An 8,614-nucleotide genomic window follows, 5' to 3' on the forward strand; every position below is an offset into this window, starting at 1 on the left:
CTCTCTTAGGGCTAGGGATTTTGAGCATTTCTTCATGTGCTTGTTAGCCATCTGAATGTCGTCTTCGGTGAAGTGCCTGTTCATATCCTGTGCCCATTTTTCTATTGGATTCTTTACCTTTATCTTGTTGTGGTGCTCAAGTATTTATTAAACTCTGGATATAAGTCCCTTATCTGATATGTTATTACCAAATACTTTTTTTCCCAGTCAGTGCCTTCCCTTTTTACCCTGTTGGAGAAGTTTTTGGATGTGCATAGGGATTTGAGTCTTAGAAGATCCCATTCATCTGCATTATCTTCTCCTGGTTGTAGGTTAGAAAAGTCTTTACAGAATGTTTTCTTTTTTACATAAAGTCCTAAAATATACTGTGTGTAGTAGGTTAGTATTTTGAAAAATGGTAAATTTCTGTCACATTGTTAGTATGTGATATAAAACAACATGTATTGTGATTTGACAGAACAGTTGTTCAGTATAAAGTCAGACACAATAATGAAAGCATCTAAAAATAAGTGCATAAATGTGCCTTCTTCTAAAGTCTCCAGTCTGCTAACAGTTTGCACATATCTCTAGGTTAGAAAATGTTTTGTAATCATTTTGACTTTTTTGCAAAAGCAGCAATGGGCAATAACAATAAGATGCAAAATATTTTCCGTATTTGTCTGTAAAGAACTCTGATCGTACAGTTCATAATGTGATGTGCTATTAACCAAAAGACCCAGTAACTCCAGGTATTTGGTTCACCAGTGGCTCCTTAAGAAAAATATGGCAGTCTCTTCTAGTTAAAACTTACAGCTTTGGAAATCCGATGAAGCATCACCGTCCATCAGAACCAACTTGATGCAATGAGTTATTTAAGTAAGATGTACATAGCAAATGTCTAAATGTTGTTAGGTCATTTTATCTACAAAATGTTTTACATATTTTTCTTCCTTAATTAAGTTGATCTTTGGTTCCACAAGCAACCAAAAAAGGTGTGTATTATTAAGCAATTTCATTATATTGGGGGTTTTGTAATAGATATCTTTATTAGTTTTAAGGATTTTAATATCCATCAAATTGTATTTACATACAATCCAACAGAATGATGGTAACATGGAAAATGGTAATATCTAAATATTGACTTTTGTGGCAATTCTAAAATCGAAGCTTCAAAGATAATAGCCTCTGGATAGAAATAATCAAACTCACCCTTGTCCTCTCATTATTTATTCTATGTTACTTTTGTAGGTTCCTCTACAGCACTGGAAAGAATTAAATAGAATGTGATGCAAGGCTGTCACAATGAGCTTTTGTGTTTTTCTAACTATATTCACTCAAAGAATTTAAATCTAATTTTGGATATTTATGAAACATGTTAATAATACTTTCTGAAGCTAGTAAAGAGACTTTTTGTAGTTGTTGCTATGTGCCATTAAATCACCTGTGACTCATAGCAATCCTATGTACAATAGCTCTGAGCTCTGGTCTATCTTAAGCCAGTCTCTGACCCACTGAACCCCATTACCCTAGCTATTGTGTCAGTCTATCTCATCTGAGATCTTTCTCTCCTGCGCTTATCCCTCCACCCTTCCAAGCACAATGTCCTTCTAGAAGGACTGGTCCCTCATGGCCACGTACCCAAAGTATGTGGCACAGAGAGCTTCAAAATCCTTGCCTCCAAGGAGAAACTTGGTTTCACCCTCTCCAATACAGACCTGTTTGTTCTCTTGGTAGTCCATGGTATATGTTCAATACTCATCCAGCACCACAACTCAAAGGCATCAATTATTCTTCTGTACTCCTTAGTCACTGTCCAGCTCTCTGATGCATAGCAAGTTGGGAAAATCATGGTCTGGGTCAGATTTTGTTGTTGTTGTTGTTATGTGCCGTCGAGTCGCTTGCAACTCATAGCAACCCTATGTACAACAGCCCTAAACTCTGTTCTTTCCTGTGCCATTCTCACTGTCTCTGACACTCCCATCCCAATTATCCCAGTCGCTGAATGAATCCACCTCATAGAGGGCTGTCCCCTCCTGCGCTGTCCCTCCACCCTCCCAAGCATGATGTCCTTCCCCAAGGACCGGACTCTCCTCACAACATGTCCAAAGTATGTTAGACGGATCCTCAGAATCCTTGCCTCCAAGGAGCCACCCAGTTTAACCCTTTCCAGGACGAATCTGTTTGTCTTCTTAGCAGTCATGGTATTCTCAATACTCTTCTCCAGCACCACAGCTCATAGGCATCAATTCTCGTTCTATCCTCCTTGGTCATTGTCCAACTCTCTGATGCATAACAAGTGATTGCAAAGACCATGACCTGTATCAAATGCACCTTAGTCTCCAGAGAGCCACCATTGCTCTTCAGTACTTTGGAGAGGTCCCTAACAGCAGACGTCCCCATGGCAATGCACCTTTTAATTTCCTGGCTACTGGTGCCAAGGGTGTTGACTGTGGCGCCAAGCAAACTAAAGCTGTGTACAATCTCAATCTCTTCACCATCCATCCTGATGCTGCCAATTGGTCCAGTGGTGAGAATCTTTGTCTTCTTGACATTGAGCCTCAATCCATATTGGAGGCTGCAGTCCTTGACCCTCTGCAGCAGGTGCTTCAGGTCCACTTCAGTTTCAGCAAGCAGGGTTGTGTCATCTGCATAACGCAGATTGTTGATAAATTGTCCACCAATCTTGACCCCATATTTCTTCTCACAGAGCCCAGCCTCCCGGATAATCTGTTCTGTGGTGCTGGAGAAGGGTACTGAATGTACCATGGACTGCCAGGAAAACAAACAGATTTATTTTGGAGAGGATTAAACCAAGCTACTCCTTGGAGGCAAGGATTCTGGGGCTTCGTCTGACATACTTTGGACATGTTGCCAGGAGGGACGGGTCCTTGGAGAGGGACATCATGCTTGGGAGGGTTGAGGGACAGCGCAGGAGGGGAAGACCCTCTATGAGATGGATTGATTCGGTGACTGGGGTAATCCGGATGGGTGTGTCAGAGGCGGTGGGGTTGGCGCAGGATAGAGCAGGGTTTAGGGCTGTTGTGCATAGGGTCGCTATGAGTCGGAAACGACTCGACGGCACATAACAACAACAACAACATATAGGTTGAAAAGGTATGGAGATAGGATGCATCCCTGGCTTATGCCCTTCCCAATTTTGAATCATGCAGTGTTCTCTTGCTCTGTTCTGACAACTGCCTCCTGGTCCAAGTATAGGTTTCGCATTAGCACAATCAAGTGTTCTGGAATTCCCATTCTCTCAGAGTCAGCCACAGTAGAAGACAATTTAAAGGAAAGTTAATGAAAAAATCTACACACAGTATGCTTTAGGTATTTGAGTATAGACTGAATTACACATAGCACAATCTGCATGAAAATAATGTCTGGGTGAGTATCTGATGCAAAATACATGAAAGAATTAAAAAAAAACCAACTTGCCATATAAGTCATCTCATGCTCATTAGAAGTCAGACAAGGAAGAAATAAATATGGACTATTTAAAATTGTTGAATAAAGTTTACAGAAAAGAGAAATCTGACTTCTATAAACATAGTTAAAGAAGGCAGGACCTCAACAGCAACACCTTCAGTATAGTGCTGCATCTAACAGTGAAGAAGTGCCAAGGGACTATTTACTCAGTGTGGTTTAGCCATAGAGAGTTAATTTGCCATGATGCTTGACCTAAGTACAATGAAAGAATTAAAGTTAACCAGGTGATGAGACACAGAAGTAAATCCTTTCACCTGAGGACAGCTGACCTTAGACAAAAAAAAAAATTAAATTCATTAGATGGAAGGTAAAATTATCTCTTTAATAAATGGTAATGGTAAAACTGGATATTGGTTTCCAGAAAATGAAACTGATTTCTCACTTCATACCGTATTTTAAAAAAAGTGAAGATGGATCACAGAATTGAATATAAAACTTAAAACTATAAAAATAATGGAAGAAAGAGTACAGACAAATTTAAAGGACCTAATTTATGACATAAACAGTCTATCCAATATGTTGTTGCTATTGTTAGGTGTCTTCTAGTTGAGTACGACTCATAGCAACTTTATGAGCAAAAGATCTAAACCCTGTTCTATTCTGTGCCATCCTCATACTTCCTGGCACACAAGATCCCATTGCAACAGTCATCATGTCAATCCACCTGGCAAAGGGTCTTCCTCTCCTCCATCGACCCTCCACCCTTCCCAGCTTTGTGTCCTTCTCCAAGGAATAACCCCATCTAGTAAAGTATGTGAGGCCTATCCATTATAGCACATATAAATTGCACAAACATTAGATGTGCATGACATAAAAAAACTAGGCATAGAAGCAAAAGAAAACCTATTAAATGGAAAAACATTTGGCAGTGATATATCTGACAATGAACTAATTTGTTTTTTTAACTAATTTGTAATATATATAGAAAATTTCAACACCTCAACAATAAAAAGTTAAACTATGCAATTTTTAAAGTGGGCAAAAACCATGAACAGATACTTCACTAGAGAAGACATTGAAGTAGCTAAATAAAATTATATCTATGACTGTTATCCCTTGTTATTACGTTCCCTAAAGTCAGTTTTGACACATAGTGACCCTTTACACAACAGAACAAAACACCGCCCAGTTCTGTGCCATCCTCACATTGTTGTTATGCTTGAGCTCACTGTTACATCCACTGTGTCAATATATCCCCTTCTCTAACCATCTACCTTTCCAAGTATGATTCATTTTTCCAAGAACTGGACTCTAAAACATGTCCAAAATATGTGAGTATTTCACTAACCTTGCCTCCAAAGAGCAATATGGTTGCACCTTTTCCAAAACATGTTTGTTTGTCCTTTGTCCAGTCCATAAGATATTGAGCATAGCTATTCAACACCACAATTCAAAGGCATCTATCATCCTGATTCTTGTCATCCTGATTCATTGTTCAATTTTTCACCATTAGGGAGATGAAAACAAAAACTGTAAAGACCTCCCCAGACTATGCCCTATATAGAAAGAATGTATTCATCAGAGAAAGCTCGTAGTCAGTTTTACTGCATTACACATGAGCATCACCCAGGACAAATACAAATTTTAGAAGAGGTGGGATCCAGACTAGAGAGATTCCCATCAGGCTACACAAGTACTCACAGAGCGGTTTCATAGAAGTAAATAGAGATACCTTAATACCCTCACCCCTAGATAGAGGGAAAATAAACCCAGAATATCAAGACCAAAATTACAGAAGTTTCCAACATTCCAGTGACCCAAAAGCAGAACAGAAGAGATGAAAGAGTCAGTGAACAGGAAGACAACTTCAAAGATAACTTACTAGAAGTAAAAACAGAGAGGAGATGGAATAAAACATTAGAAGTATGTGGAGTAACATCAAAAGGAACAATGTAGGTATAATCAGAATTCCAGAACACAACTGGGACAGGGAAAGCTAAGAAAATTAGAGAAGAGGAACCAGAAGAAAGTTTCCCAGGAATCATAAAGAATTAGGAGATATTCATCCGAGAAGATCAGTAGACCCCAAAAGAAAAACACCAGGACACATCATAGTTAAATTGTCTAAAATAAAAGCTGAGCATAGAAAACTAAAAGTAGTGCAAGTACTAAAAGTAGTCATTAGTAGAGTGACAGGATATAACATCAATATCCAAATTGTCCTCATAGAGCAAATAAACAACATTGAGTTTAATATTCATGTGCATAATTTAGGAGGAATTCTCTGAAGTGGATCTGTTGGGTCAAAAACATTAAAAAAAATAAGAATATGTGTTACCTTTCCTCTCCCTAGGTACCAATACACACTCCGACCAACTGAATGTCCAAGCAGCATCCTTGCTAAAGCTTAGAAGTAGAATTTTAACTTAGCCAATTTGAATAGTGGAAAATAATGCTCCATCAAAAATGTGCATTTCTTTGTCATTACTTGTCTTGAAGGACCATTTTGTTTCAGTGTTATTAAAGAAAACGACTTAGTTAGAAATCCAGTACATTCTTCTGACTCCTTCTCCATGGACTGTCTTGGCAAGTAAGAGCATCTTCAAGCTTGCAAAATAAGAACCTGGTCGCTCTCTTCAAGATTATGTTGATTAAAAAAAAATATTACACATATACATTCAGAAAATTTCAGAAAATCAATATCCCATTTAGGAGTCCTTGTGTTTTAGTGGTTAAGTATTTGGCTGCTAATTGAAAGTTATAATTTGAACCCAGTTATCATTCTAAGGGACTCAACAGTGGTAGGTATATATTTACGTGTGTGTGTTTATGAAAGATATGAGTATTTGTATTCAGAAATCTACCTCCATTCTATTATAGCATTCTAGCTTCAAACTTCTCTTGGGATAAAGGCAATTTTGTTTGCTATGGATCTGAGAGCTGGACCATGAATAAGAATGATAAAAGAAGAATTGATGTCTTTGAGCTGTGGTAGTGTAGAAGAATACTTTTATACAGCCGAAAGGACAAATATGCTTTGGAGAAAGTGCAGTCAGAGTGCTCCTTAGAGGCAAGGATAATGAAACTTCTTCTCACATACTTTGAGCATGCTGTTGTTGTTGTTGTTGCTGTGTACCATTGAGTTGGAAATGGCACATAGCTCATCCTCTGGCAAGTTTTCAGAGGCAGTTAATCATATGGAATGAGATTGCCCATCCTTCTCCCACAGAGCAGCTGATGGATTTGAACCACGTTCTATCTGCATTGAAGCACAGCTTCTTGTCACTAGGACAGGTGAAGCTATTCTTGGGAAGTGATATCATGCCTGGAAAGGTGGAAGATCAATGAAAGAGAGAAGGACTCTCAATGAAGTGGATTGGTACAGTGATTGCAGCAATGGATACAACTGTGTCAGGATGATAAGGATAGCACAGGATAGGAGAAGGTTCAGGTCTGTTATTTATAAGGTCTCTATGAGTCTCACACAGGTTGAAGGCACCTAACAACAACAACTCTCATGAAAGGGAGCTCTGGTGGCCTGCTGGAAAGGAGCTGCGCTGCCAACCCAAAAGCATGGGGTTCAAGTCCACCAGTTGCTCTGTGGGAGAAAGAGGCAATTTTTTCTTATGTGATTTACTGCCTCTGAGAACCCACTGAATGTCAGCTATGAGTTGGTTCCAACTCACTTGTACATAACAACAACCCTCATGAACAGTTTAAATTCCATGATGTCAAAGGTCTGCTTGAGCTCAGGCCTCTTCTGATTTCTAATATCACTAATAGATATGGTAGGAGGGCTGAAAAAAGGAAAGGGTCTCCTTCTGGCTATATTTCAGCTGATATTATGGAACCCAGAATTGACAGGAATTTAAGGATTAGATAATTTGGCTTCTTCATATTACAAATCAATGAACTGTGATCCATAGACATTAAGTCATTTATTCTGGATCACAATTTCAGTTAGCACAGCAGTCACATTAGAACTGTTTCCTAGTACAAGGTTTCTGTTTTCTAGTCCAATGCCCCTGAAGCAATTTACATATTTCCTCAAAAACAAGGGTTTTTTAAATGTGCATTTTAAAATCATACCTGATAGCATAAAATGTCCATCTGGAGAGTAGATGATAATAACGTACTGAACACTCATATCTGCCACAGTCTGCCACAAGAACTATAATGTTTCTAGGTCTACCATTCTTCTCCCTGATCAGGTCTTCCCTTCCTCTATTAAGGGGTAATTGCTAGGTAGACTTATTTTCAAAATTCCTTTGCCTTTTAGTTTTACCACTTACTTACCTTTCCTTAACAATAATGTTTGGATAGTTGGTACAAATGTAGTTCTATAAAGGAAAAGTACTTCTGAGAACCATTTGAAGTACTTCTTATTCAAAGATGGAAAATGTACATGAAATATGTTTAGTCTATGCTCTGGTATAAATGGATTGGGCATTTTTAATTTTGTTAACCATCAAGTGTAAGCTGATTGACTATTTCTGATTTCATTAACAATCAATGGTGGGCTGGAAGCCTCTTATTTAATCAATCAGGACCTGGTGAGAAGGTCTTTGTATTTAAAAGTCAATTGGAGAAAAAGGAAAAAAGAAAAGTCAGTTGGGCCCTCGGGCCTGTGGCCCTTAGACATGGTGTTAGTCGTGTTGGAAGAGAATATTATTCTAAGTGGTACAACACTCATCTGTCAATTTGCTATACTGAGATAACATGGGGTTGCTGTGATACTGAAATCAGTGCCATTGGTGTGTCAAATGCCATATGGGTTACCGTGGTGTGTTGCTGTCTGTTTGCTGGCAACTTAACAGCGACACCCTAATGGGGGTAAAAACGACAGAGATACACCACTCTGGGAAAGGATCAGAGAGTCAATTCAGCTCAATTTTATTGAGGACTGCAGTGCACTTATATGTTGTTGTGTTGTTATGTGCAGTCGAGTCGTTTGCGACTCATAGCGACCCTATGTACAACAGCCCGAAACTCTGCTCTGTCCTGTGCCAATTGCACTGTCTCTGACACTCCCATCCTGATTATCCCCATCACTGAATCAATCCACCTCATAGAGGGCCTTCCCCTCCTGCGCTGTCCCTCCACCCTCCCAAGCATGATGCCCCTCTCCAAGGACGGGTCTCTCCTTACAACATGTCCAAAGTATGTTAGACGGAGCCTCAGAATCCTTGCCTCCAAGGAGCCACCC

This window comes from Elephantulus edwardii, unplaced genomic scaffold (assembly GCF_000299155.1).
Source record: "Elephantulus edwardii isolate Elephantulus edwardi_28Jun2011 unplaced genomic scaffold, EleEdw1.0 scaffold00097, whole genome shotgun sequence".
In the NCBI taxonomy this organism is placed as follows: Eukaryota; Metazoa; Chordata; class Mammalia; order Macroscelidea; family Macroscelididae; genus Elephantulus; species Elephantulus edwardii.